This window comes from Paroedura picta, chromosome 6 (assembly GCF_049243985.1).
Source record: "Paroedura picta isolate Pp20150507F chromosome 6, Ppicta_v3.0, whole genome shotgun sequence".
Classification (NCBI taxonomy): Eukaryota; Metazoa; Chordata; class Lepidosauria; order Squamata; family Gekkonidae; genus Paroedura; species Paroedura picta.
Genome location: NC_135374.1, coordinates 46,712,941 through 46,724,941, shown reverse-complemented (window position 1 = coordinate 46,724,941; position 12,001 = coordinate 46,712,941). Strand labels below are relative to the sequence as shown.

Here is a 12,001-nt window from a genome sequence, read left to right as displayed (position 1 = left end):
TCCCAGTGACTCTTGTTGCAGAGAAACAAGCTCAGGGTTCCCATTGATTTGTCGTTGTCATGAGTTAAAATTCCCATGAAAATAGAATGTTCCTTATGTTCATTGTTGTGGCGTGTCTGTATCTTATTTTGAAGGGATGTTTAAACATTACCATAGCGATGAGAGATCGTTAGTGCAGTGGTTGAGAGTAGAGGAGTAAACTACCCCCCCCCACTGGTCCTCAGTAAAAGGCATTGAGTGGTCCCCGGCGTTGAGTGGTCCCCGGTGATAAAAAGGTTGGGGACCACTGCTCTATAAAACATTTGAATAACCGTGCAATAATAACTGATAATTGTAAACATATAACAGTATAGTAGTATAACCAATAAAAAATACAACAGTGCAACAGTACAAACAGGTCCAGAGTATACAGGTAGTGTTCTGAGGCGGGGGCGGGGGGGGGGGAGCAGGGGCCTTTTGGTCGCTGTTGGTTATGTCTGGTCTCAACCAAATGCCTGGTGGAAGAGCTCTTCCTTGCAGGCCCTGCGGAACTGTTTAAGCTCCATCAGGGCCTTGATCTCCTCCGGGAGCTTGTTGCAGAGCCTAGGTCTTTGTTGGCAGAAATGTTGATGTAGCAGGATCTTTGCATCCATGTGTACCTTGACTAATTACCCAGAGGTCTGAATCAATGGTCTGTGGATTAACAAAGAAAAAGGCTTGCTTGTTTCCATTGAGCACTGTTACCCAAATTGTACTTACATGCGTCCTGGAATACGTGTATTTGAGCTGAGGGGAAATTCACCAAATTATACAAGAGGTTGGGTAACTAGCATTAATGGATCGATTCACCTGTGTATATGAGGTCGATTACACCTGTAGGAACTCAAGGCAAACACATTGGTAAATTATATAAATAATAAGAATAGACTTTATTGGAGAGAAGCATAAAATATGGCTAACATATTAAACAAGCATAAAATATGGCTAATACACTAAACAAGCAGTATATAGAGAAGAACAGGGTGGGAAAAGAGGGTGCAGTATAATTACCTTTCCTGCAGAGATGATAGGCAAGAGAAATCAGACTGTGCGGGGACTGTGCAGGGTGTTCAGATGAATTCCATATCCGAAATACACTCTGGGGCTTGCTAAAACCATTGTTTATATAGGGTTTAGGGGAGCTGGCCTACGTGATGCAAGCCAGGTGGGAGGCTACTTGGAAATTTCCACTGAGTCTGGTGTTGGGCAACTGCTGGCCCAAGCTGGAGGCGGTTGCTAATGGCCTTAGACAAATGGGTCTAAGAAAAGGGAGACATCATGCAATGGGTCTAGCAGCTAGTGTTTGGGGAAGAGATTTTCCCTGGCAGAGGGGCCAAGTAAGGGTGATGTGCAAGCCAAAGAAATTGGCCAAGAGCCCCTAGCCAAACCAGTTCTGGCCAGACTATGCTATCAGCAAAACTCTGGGGTGGGGTGGGGAATCAGTGTCCGGAGGCACCTGAAATTCCAACCTGTAGCAAAGGGAAGCTGAGGCATATCCTGGTTTCCAAGATGGATTCTGCCCTAGCAGCGTGTCTTGTCAAGGTGTTTCAGTATGTTTCTGTGTCTGGCTTGCTCCCAAGCCTAGACGGTTGTACTACTGGTTATGGAATACAGTATGCCAGCATGTGAGGCAGGGGTCCTGCCATACTTAACAACATAGTCAACTTATGCAGATTTATACTTGATCTTGCCTATTCTCTGCAGGCACTTTTGTAAATTCTGTGTGGCACGTCACTGGCAGAGGAGAGCTGGCTTTGATTGCCAAACACGATTGCCAAATTCGGAATGGTGCCTGGAGTTCTCCTGAAATTATAACTAATATCAGACTACACAGATCAATTCCCTTGAAGAAAATGGCAGCTTTGGAGGGAAGACTCTATGGCATCCCATCCCTCCCCTCCAAACTCTACCCTTTCCATGCTCCATCCTCTGTCTCCAGGGATTTCCCAACTTTGAGCTGGCAACTTTATCACCCTGACGGAGAAGAAGAAAGAAAGGCCAACAAAATGGAAGATTAATGGTGACATTCTATTGTATGTTTCTAAAAGAACCTAGGGATAAAGGAAATGGTTGAGCATATGACAGGTGTGTAAAACTGCCCACAGGACATCTTTCTGCTTCTTACTGTGCATTTGTTTACCTGCCCAAAAGCAAGCTGTATTTTCTGTTTGATTGTTTTTCATATTTGTATCTCACTGTCACCAATATTCGCATGTCTTCAACTAGATAACCAAGCACACTTCTCATGACACTACATCTGTCTTACCTTGTGAGTATAGTATTTTCTTTTGATCATACTCTTGAAGTTCAGTCTTCAACATAGTAACATAACTTTGTCTTCTAAGCATATTTCCTTCCATATTACAGTAATATCTGGTGCCAAATATATTTATCATTGGTGATTGAGACTTCAATGCAAGAACATCCATAATTTCTTTGACAGAGGGGGATGAATAAATCAAAGATTTCAATAATTACTAAAACAGGTTAGTACTAAGGACATGAACTAGTTTTTGTTCCTTACAATCAGTGTGCTAAAGAAACATCCATGGAGACATTTTTAAAAGTTATTTGTTTGTAGTTATTTGTAGTACATGTTACAATAAAAGAAAGTCTAAATTCTAGGTGCATTTAAATGTAACAGAACATTTTCTGCATACCCAAAATGTCTTCTTCATCTTGAGACTGAGCTGAATGGAAAAGGGAAAAGGCAGGACTCCAATTGCTGTGCCCTTTCAGTCTTTTGGTATTTGTACTAGGCTACAAAGAGGGCATGTATCCCTTGCAAACAGTACTAGTACCATCAATCCCTTTGATATAAGTTTATGGAAAACCTGCCAGACGTTAATAACTTTCAGTCCCAAGAGCTTAGATTTGAACTAGCGAACAGTGGGGCAGAATTCTCAATATTTGATTACTATTCTCTTGAGTCATCCCCTATACTCCTTCTCTAAAGGTTAGATTCTTGATCTCCCTACTAAAATGTTAGATCATTAACATTCTCCCCTTCAGTGGCCATCTAACATCTGTGGACTTCATACAATCAATCAGCCTTTTTGGTATACATGATTGACTTTTGCAAAGGAAGTTGGGGGATTAATCCTTTTTAGTAATATTTTTATTATGATATTGAAAATATCCTTTTCTGAGCAATTTAGAAATAGAATTTTTATCTATGTAAAATGAGCATCATAATGACAGTATGATGGAAACAGAAGAGTCTTGGTGCCTGGAGAATGGGGATGGATTAGATTACAAACAGAATTTGATTTTGCTGGAAACAGGTGCACAACTCAAGTCTCTCTGAAGGCCCTGTAACATTTTTATTAAGTCCACATCACTGCACCTATGGCAGAAAAGTATGTTGCTGCATTTCTAATGCACTATTTTCTTTTTGACCCAGCCTTCCTTAATTTCTTCTATAATATCATACTGCCTACACCAGTATGGGTCTCCCTGAACCTTCCTATCATAGAACATTCCTGCACGAGTCAATTTCTTCAGTTCACCCTCTCTGTGTTCATCTTTTGTCATTCCAGCTTCCTGATGACATCACCTCCCTCCTGTGGCTTCCCAAGGACTGGCACAACTCTACCTGCCTGTTACCTCGCAATAAGGAAACGTGGATAGCAAAAAGTCGCAGTAGGGATGTCAGAAAGGAAAAACTCGGGCTGTCCCTTTTCCCACCCTCCTAACTACCACCCACTCCTGAAAGTAATTTCTCCTCCCTCCGCCCTTTTTTTTAAAGGACTTTAGTTTGGCTGATACATTTTGAACCAATTGAATGTCCTAAACTGTTTTCAAAGGCAGCCCCTGTGAACTACACGATAGTAATCTAGTATGAATATGAGCACAGATAACTAATCATAGATCCATTGCACTCTAAATTTTCAGCAACCAGAAGGATAAAGAAGAACTGTCTTTTTTTTACTTCCTCTAATACTATCCAAAAGAGTCTTAAAGCAGCTTATAATCACCTTCCCTTTGTCTCCCCACAATAAACACTCTGTGAGGTAAGTGAGGCTGAGAGAGTTCTGAGAGAACTGTGACTGGCCCAAGGTCACCCAACTGGATGCATGTGGAGGAGGGGGGAATCAAACCCAGTTCCTCAGATGAGAGGCCACTGCTCTTAAACATAACATACTTCAGATGAGGTCTTAGCAGAGCAAAGTAGTAACATCACCTTGCATGATCTGGACATATTTCTCTTAATACAGCTCCAAACCGCATTTAGAAGAGGATAAGAGAGCTTTGTAGTTAAAATGGTCCAATGTGGATTTGCTCATTTTGTATACATCTGTGTCATACATATATGAAATAGGCATGACCTGGATAAGTAAGTAAATCCCTGCTTCCTTCAAAGACGTTTCTGCATTTCCCTTCCAGATAACGTAAGTATAAGGTCCTGAATGGCAGAAGAACTAAAGCAAATTGCAGCATCAATAATAGTATTGTGTTGATTAAATGATCTTTTATGAGAGCTGAGAGAATCTCAGGTTTTCTTGTGGTATGTGAAATAAGGAACATATAAGCGGAGTCAAGAAAAATAAAAATCCCCAACCATGTCTCTGAAGAAGTTCTGATTAGAAAAATATTATTATCCATTTTCTCTTCTTCTAAAATTACATGAACTGTACATTCCTTTATTTTATTCTTGTTAGTCATCGTAGGTGTTAATATATCTGACTGCAGTTTTGGTTATGTCTTTTTTAAATAAATGTTTTTGATACAGAACTGTTTGGCTATCTTTTCTGATGAAGCTAGGGTTTTAACAGTTTTGCCAATCTTTCTGTACAACCTTGACTAATAGACTTTTTGTGTTTCTATAATGAACAGCCTGATCCTCCAAGCATTCCAGAATGTGTGTCCCATTTCAGTAAATGAAGATTGAAACAAATCGAGACTGAGCCATCTTTTTTATAAGTCCTCTTGTAGAACCTTGTAGAAACACCTGTTGGTTTATAGCCAGTTTAAAGTAAGTAAATACCACCACTTTTGATTTAGCATGTATGTTTGTGAGGATGGAAGTTGAGAGGGTGGTGATAATAGTTTAGTTTGGAGAGAAGAGGTGATATGATAGCCATCTTCAAGTACTTAAAGGGATGTCATATAGAGCCGCAAAGCGGCTCCTGATTCGCTCCTCAGAGTGGCAATCCAGGGCCAAGTGGTCAAGCGCGCCTCCCTGTTGGCTACTTGGCCCATCTCCTGGAGGCCGCACCGCCAACTCTTCAGTCCTCCCGAGCCACCATCCTTGCTGGATGGCTGCCGGGGAGGACCCCGCCCCCACGCCGCTGGGCGCCGCGGCAACGACACTCCCGCTGCCCGGCGACTGCCCTCCAACGACTGGCCAACTCGCTGTGACCCCACCACCCCCTCCCCGAATGCTGCCACCCGCCAACCTCATGAGTCCGCCACCACCCTCCACCCCCGGCTGAGCCACTGCCCGGCCTTCCCACCCCACCACAACCGTATGCCTAGAGCCACCGCCCGAGGCTTCCCACTAGGACACTTGCCGCTGGCTGCTTCCCCTGCCGCCGCCCGACCCTTCCCACCCGGACACTTGCCTCTGGCTGCTTCCCCTGCTGTTCCCGGCCTTCGATGACACCGTCGCGCAGCCACCGCCCCGACAAACACCTGCCTCCCCATACAAGGCCGAAGACACACTCACCAACAGAAGAGAACACCAGCGGCACGCGTAGGCCACAGCCACCATGCCACTGCACGTTGCCGCCCACCTCTCAGCCAGCAGCCATTGACCGTCGCCGCGCCTACCTGACGCTCTGGAGACGCACAAAGTAGGACGCTGGGAGAAGGCCGCAAATGCTCACCGCTGGGGGGGGAGAGAAGGCCTTCGAGAGCCTGCCGGGTTGGGGTGGGACCGCCCCCCTTCTCTCAGCCCCGGGAGCAGCCTTGCCTCGGCGAGCCTGCTCCCAGGGCCGAAAGAATCCTTCGGCAGCCTGCCAGGTGGGGGGGGTGACCTCCCCCCTTCTCTCGGCCCCAGGAGCAGCCTTGCCGTGGCGAGCCTGCTCCCGGACCCGAGAGAAGCCTTCGCCAGCCTGCTGGCTGGGGGGTGGAACCTCCCCCTTTCTCTCGGCCCCGGGAGCAGCCTTGCTGCGGTGAGCCTGCTCCTGGGGCCAAGACAAGCCTTCGCGAGCCTGCCAGGTGGGGGCCGCGAGACAGCTCCACCAGCCTCCAGGATGGCTGGGTCGCCACCAGACTTCTCCTCGCCTCCGGAACAGCCCACACCCGCCAGAACGCCCCAGGTCCTGTCTAGCGCCCATTTTATTTCTCTACAAAATGGGCTTTAATTCTAGTATACAATATTAAAACATATAAAGTATAGTTAGGAGTTCTCCGGTCCTTTGGTTAATTCCAGCACACCTTAAATGTTCTTCTGATGAAGAGTCCTAATCGAAGCCCAATAATTGTTAATGGTTCACTGGCCCCAACCAAAGTCTTGGTGGAAGAGCTCCGTTTTATACACCCTGTGGAATTGTGTCACCTCTAACAGGGACCAGACCTCCTCTGAGAGCTCATTCCACCAAGTAGGGGCCAGGACAGAAAACGTCCTGGCCTTGGTTGAGGCCAGACATACTTCCAGGGATCACTAGCTGCTTGGATTTAGCCAAACATAGTGCTCTTCGGGTGCATAGGCAGAAAGGCAGTCCCTCAGGCACACTGGGCCTTAAAGGTAAGTACCAAAACATTAAACCTGATCCAGAATTCAACTGGGAGCCAGTACAGTTGCTGAAGCACAGCCTGTATATAGGCCCTCCAAGATGTTCCTGTGAGGAACCTGACCACTGGACCCGTTGCAGTTTCTGCAGCAGAGATAAGGCTAGTCCCGCATACAGTGAGTTACAGAAGTCCAGTCTAGAGTGATGGTTGAAAGAATCACCATGGCTAGGTGCTCCGGATTCACATAGCATGCTAGTAGCTTAGCTTGACAAAGATGGTAGAATGCCAGTTGTGCTCCTCTTCTGACCTGTACCTCCATAGAAGGGGAGGTATCGAAGATCATGCCCAGATTCCTGGCTAAGTGTGAATTTAAGCAGGGCAACTGTACTTCCTTGCATGGTCCCTTCCTGCCCAGTCATAGAACCTCTGTCTTTGAAGGGCTGAGTTTCAGGTGATTCTGTTTGTGCCATTCTGTCACTGCTTCCAGACATCTGGCAAATGATTCAGGAGGTAAATCCGGGCAGCCTTCCATCAGGTGGAAGAGCTGGGTGTCATTGTTTGTTGAAACCATCTGGAAACCATAGAGTCCATGTGTCCCTGAATAATTAATTGGTTCAGTTCACTGTATTATTCTGCTACTTGGGGAATTCCACATGATGGACAACCAGCAGGCCACCAGCAAAAGAAATGTATGGAGGCAAAGAAGTGCTGCATCCGTATCCATTGTCTCGCCTTCGCGTCCACCTCCTTCTCCTTTCTTCCCGGGGACAGGAATTTCTTTTTTTTAAGGTGAACTCCCTGGAGCAATGAATAGGCAGACACACACCTAGGCGAGCCAGCAGTTACACAGAAGCACTTTATAATTACACTTCCATTTCATACTTTACAATTTAACACAGCCTCACCAATACAAGATTCTCATTTTGTGCCTGAAAACATGCCCCCCCAGCAAAGATTATTTTTGCCTCTATGAATATGTGACTAAGCATTTAAATGAATAAGCATATATATTTTTAAAAAATTCGGCAATCACTGGAAGTGCCGGAAGGGGATTGGTTGCCCAGTGATTGACAGTTATAGGCAGGCCAAAACACATCAAGGCTAAACACATTGCTCTCCTCACTTTTTCAGAAGCAAGTGAGGAGTGCTAGATGTGCAAAAAGCAGCCAGAAACATGTGAGACAGCTCAAGAGATATGGAATGCTGGTGAGTCGCAATTAATTCTAGCCCTTTGCCATACAGCAGGTTTCATGCTATAATGCCCAATGTGTGGAAAAGCTCCAAGTATAAAACTGAGTGTCTTTTTCAGCTTAAATAAACTGTTTAGGACAACAGCCTTCTATAATTCCTGATGTTAAGAGCCACACAATTATGACAAATTAATAGAAGTGCAGGGATATGAAGAGGTCAACTGCAAAGAAGGGTCTACCAACAACAACAGCAAAAAGAGAGCTCCTTCAATAAAGTGTCAGAAAATTATAACAGCATTTATCTGTGAATCATCATCCCTGAAAATCAACACCAGTTCTACCTCTGAAAGCAGATTAATAGAGAGGCTTTTGCTCTCTCGGGCAATTGAAATAATGGTCTTTTGTTTATAAAACTTTCTAGTGCTGAGCACAAAAAAAGCACCTTGCAAAGTTGTCAAAGGAGAAAGAAAGTAATTGTAATTCTGTTAAGGCTTTTAATTCAAGCAAACTACTTCAAATGTTAATAGATTTCCAATGCAATACAAGCTAAGCTTCCACTGTCAATTTATATACTGGGAGAATCACCTGCACTGACATGTTTAATGTGGTTTTTGCAGCTATACTGCCTTGAGCCATGATCTCGTCAGATCTCATTAGCTTAAAGCCTAACTGGGTCAGTGTTTGGATGAGGGACCTCTAGGGACATTCAGATGCATTAGTGAGTTGTACAAGGAAGGCATGTTTTTGTGGCTAATAGGACAGATAGACCCTGATAGTAATTTCTGTCTCTGCCATATTGAAATGCTACATGGTGTCATATTTGCCAGGTGTTCACTGAACATACTTGGGGGCAATCTCTTTCCTTGGGAATGGTTTTATGAGAAGTAGAAATCAGTCGCATAGAAGCGCTATGAGTGGGATTCCTTAAAATAAACTATTTAAGGAGTAAAACCAGGCAATTAACTGTAGTGGAGTCATGTTTACGGCAGTTTGAATCTCTGAAAAATGTAGATGGGACATCTCCATTTTCTTTGTCTTAAAACAGGGTTCTTTAAGGTTTATTTCAGTGAATTCCCCTTCAGAGATTTTAAGTATACACAAGTTCAGTGGTAAAGATCCCCACTGCCTTCAGAACATTCAAGTCGTCAGCCTAATGGGATAGATACATATAATATCTAGGACCACATATGCCCATATAAACATATTCCTTTGCTACTTGCTTGTTCACTTAAGCAGCATTCCTTGCAAATAATCTAACACAAACAGCAGTTACAAAGTCAAAATAATAATAAATGTTATGAACAAAGCACAACTGCACCAATGCATTAAGACCCATAGAACACATGTGTGTGTTCCCCTTTTTATATATACACTTCAAAATTGCAGGCATGAAAAAACCACAAAATGCAGAATCATTACAATACCGCATGCAGATGAACAAACCTCAGGTATCCCACAGGCATATGGTAAGCTTCCTGTTTTGATGCTATAATCTTTTTGGAATATTTTCATAAGACTGTGGAGATTCTGTAAGATTTCTGAATCACTGCATGGTATCAAAATAGAAATGGCCATTGCTTGGCTCTAATACCAGAACACTTTAAATAAAGAGAAACCCCAGGCCTGTTGAGCTACTGCTTGGCCTCAAGGCAATCTCTGCTGCAGACTATGTTTATAATATAAAATATCATCGTTTCTTTAATGGCTTGCAAACAATCAAGCATAGCCACAAACTCAGTCAGGCTTTCTTCAATGGATTGGTAGTTGACATGAAAAGAAATGGACCACAAACAGGCCAACCCTATGCAGAGTTTCTCCTGCCTAAGCCTGCTGAAACCAATGGACCTTGACCAGAGCAACGCTGCATATAAATCATAAATATTGTTCTATCCTCGGCATAGTTCTGTTTACAGACTTTAAGATGTAATGAATTTTTATTCTCAGTGAGTGTTCCTTTATTTCAGTGCTGAGAAGATGTACTAGGATGTGAAGAATGTGGAATCTCAGCAGGAGTTACTGAAAATGGATTTTAAGGGGGGAAACTCTATATCAGGAGTATGAACTCCATATCTAGGAAACTGAGAAGCACTTGAGTCCATTTTAATATGAAGTCAAAGCAATTTTTTTAAATAGTAGGGGATTCTGTTGACTGTAGAGAATATCACTGAGTGTTAGTGGGTAGGCTGGAGGTGATGGAAGGCCCTCTATCCAATATATGGGTGGCGCTGGGAACTAATGATAACGATAAGGAGTCTGCTACTGTAAAAGTAATTCCCAATGTTTTGTTGTTGTTGTTGAAAGGAGTACAAAGTGGGTTGTTCAGCATTTCACAAGATCTAGTCTCTGTTCAAAGTCACAGGAATGGAGAAATAGCTTGTTGTGGTACCTTTCTTCTTAACACACACCTGTGATGTGAGATCAGACCAAGGAAGTTAAAACTGCAATGGAAGACTCTCATTTTGAAGAAGGGTTGAGCTCAGCAGAAGTTGCATGATCCTTGTAGCTTTAAAAGCCCACATTTTCATCAGTTTCCTTTGTGAAACTATTTGCCCAGAACTCAAATATGTATATTGGATAAGGGAAGCAATTTTATGACACTCTTAATTTCATGAATGTGCTTGAATAATACTCATGATATTAGTAGAACTGCAACTGGACACTCAAAAAAGAACCAGATATTGGCGACTCATCCAGCCATTTCATCTTTATTGTGAATTCTGGAAACAGTTCAGCATTGTCTGACATTAAAATGTGCACCTTTCCTTTGGGACTATGTGTGAGCACTGTCTGTTGTATAGCAATCTTTATGCACATGTAGTTTGCAAGTCTGCTAAGTGCCTTGATGCATGTGAAAAGGCCTTCTTATAGGTCAATCAATAATGATAACAGGGAAATTCTGTTACAAGAAGGAATTTTAAAATAAATTAGCACAACATTCTCTGAGGCCATCAAGCAAAAAAGACAAGTAATAAAACATACAAATTAATATCTTGGCCAAGTAAAGCAGTTTAAAAAAAAACTTTCATACAGCTGAGATGTAACCTATTGATTATTTTTTCAGGACTGGGTTGCTGGAGGCTACAATACCCCCTGATTAAATCACCAACTTTCACTCTGGCATCAATGTTTCTGTCTTAAAAATAAAATCACTGTGTATATCTTCAGAACCCCAGAGTGGTTTCTCTGAGTAAACTGCTAAAATGTAAATATTTCCCTGAAGGGCTTTGATCTAATGCTAAATTATCTTCTTGAAGTTGATCATTTCAGTTCTTCTTCAACTCAATTCTTCTTTGATGAGAAAGTAGCTAATACCTATTTAGCCTTGCTGAGATAAATCTGGAAATGGAAATAGATTAGTGCTGAGATCACTTCTGCAGCAGATCTCTCATCAATATTCTTCAGAAGAACAGAGCTTACCTGATAATGCTAGATACAAAGCTTAGTAAAAATAAAATTATATTTTAAAAACCCATCCTGGCATTCTAGGAGAATTAGTGCAAACTGCCATCTACTCTGTTTAGTTAAAGGTGGGTCCTCTGCTTGTTTTCTTCTCTGTCCCAACCTAGATGCAGAGAGTTGAGAGGGAAACATTCTATTTTAGCCAATGTGCTGAAAAATGCAACATCTACCTGTGAGGAGGCTGGTGTTCCTGCAAACAAAATGTCAGAGGGAAAGACAAGCACTGCAGTTGGTTAAATACCCTGGGAGCAATCTAAGTTCCAGCAACACTGCATTTTCAACTTGGCTGAAGGCAGGTCTAGGATACGGTGAAAAGGCTAAGCAATGCCTGTTGTCTTCTTCCACGCTGTTGATCCCAACAGTGTTGCCAGTGCTTTGGTTGCTCTGGCCCTGGATGTCAAACAAAATAATCTGCTGTGCTGTCATTGGTGGGCATTGCCAATACCTACAGAAGGATAATACTTTGCCCTTACCTATGCAATCAGTGCTGATATCACACATCCCCCCACGCAGTCTTATAATTTATTTCTGTCTATTTCTGATTTTGTTTTTAAACAATTCTTTGCTTTTGTAAATTTATGAAAGGCTTTTGATCAGGGTCTACTTTGTTGCCTATTTCCATTCCTTAATCTTTTCATTTTTCATTTCATTTATGA

At 42.9% G+C, this 12,001-nt stretch overlaps 1 long non-coding RNA gene across 9 annotated transcripts in view; it reads left to right on the top strand.

Moving 5' to 3' along the window:
• The window catches only part of LOC143839819 (uncharacterized), a 114,347-nt gene that overhangs the window by 77,877 nt on the left and 24,469 nt on the right, over positions 1 to 12,001 (top strand). For 2 of the 9 annotated variants that reach the window (XR_013231877.1, XR_013231881.1), the window contains exons 4-6: positions 1,723 to 2,504; positions 3,558 to 4,993; positions 7,828 to 7,902. This is a non-coding gene — a long non-coding RNA (uncharacterized LOC143839819). Of the gene's footprint in view, positions 1 to 1,722; positions 2,505 to 3,557; positions 4,994 to 7,827; positions 7,903 to 9,272; positions 9,353 to 12,001 lie in introns of all 9 variants that reach the window. The other 7 variants (XR_013231884.1, XR_013231885.1, XR_013231882.1 and 4 more) reach the window with 7 other exon arrangements.